Genomic DNA, 279 nt, shown 5'->3' on the forward strand with positions numbered 1-279 from the left:
GGGGGGGCTCGTGCGTAATTAAATTAATTAATTTCCCTCAGTGTTTTTGCGCGAGGTGTGAATAAAGGGCAGCGCTCGTGTTTCCTTTGGAAACAAACCTGCCCGCGCGGGGGGACTGAGGCGCGTCGACGCAATTCAGTAACGAGGGGCCTCCCAGCCCCCTGCCGCCAGGGTCACTCTCCACAACTGTGCTGCGGCGGGGTTTGCTGCGCAGCCTCCTTGCCTGGTGACGAAGGTGCGCACGCGATTCCCTGGTTGTTTTCCTTTCTTTTCTGCCCC

Source organism: Gavialis gangeticus, unplaced genomic scaffold (assembly GCF_001723915.1).
Source record: "Gavialis gangeticus isolate Ggan-Ray unplaced genomic scaffold, GavGan_comp1, whole genome shotgun sequence".
Taxonomy (NCBI): Eukaryota; Metazoa; Chordata; order Crocodylia; family Gavialidae; genus Gavialis; species Gavialis gangeticus.